Here is a 750-nt window from a genome sequence, read left to right as displayed (position 1 = left end):
GATTGTGCATAAATTAGCGGTTAATTGCGCATCGTAAGATTTGCATCTAGATAGTCGGAGCGCGGTCTGATGGTAATTAAAACGATTTATCGCGAGCGAGAAAGGTTAATAGCCGTGAATGACGATTATCATTATTATTCTTATTACTATTATCGTGGTCGCCGATCGGTAGGTATCGCCGATTTATTCATCGATCTCTCTCCCTCACTCTCACACATTCACTCTCTCTCTCTCTCTCTCTCTCTCTCTCTCTGTCCAACCCTGTCACACCACCCCCACCCTCTCTGACACTCCTTCTAATTAATTGATTAATTAATTAATTAATCGCACGGCCAGAAAACCGAGGTGGCACGAGTCTAGAGGAGGGGGGAGCTCTGGCGAATTTACCGTCTTTTTCTCTCTCCGCTGGCCCGGGATCGGTGGACGACAGCTCATCTAATGTAGAGATTCTTGCGATCATATACGGTGGCCCCCTTTAATTGTTTCATCTGACAAGCCCCGAGGGGAGTTTCGGGCGACTCTTCGCGCTCGAGAAGCGTCCTGTTTTACGGTGAACTTTCGTTTGGGCGAATCTCTTGTACGTGTAGGTGTTGAGTAAAAGTTTTTTCGAGATTTTATTTGTTTAGTTGGGAATGTATTGGGAAATTTTTTAGCTTCAATCTTGCGAAGTTCCATTTCAAACCCTAAATTCTGCGTTTTCGGAAATTTTTTAGCTTCGATTTTGCAAAGTTCTAATCTAATTCCTTCATC

This window comes from Habropoda laboriosa, unplaced genomic scaffold, assembly GCF_001263275.1.
Source record: "Habropoda laboriosa isolate 0110345459 unplaced genomic scaffold, ASM126327v1 scaffold80, whole genome shotgun sequence".
Classification (NCBI taxonomy): domain Eukaryota; kingdom Metazoa; phylum Arthropoda; class Insecta; order Hymenoptera; family Apidae; genus Habropoda; species Habropoda laboriosa.
The sequence above is the reverse complement of the archived record's forward strand: the minus strand, read 5'-3'. Positions refer to the sequence as shown.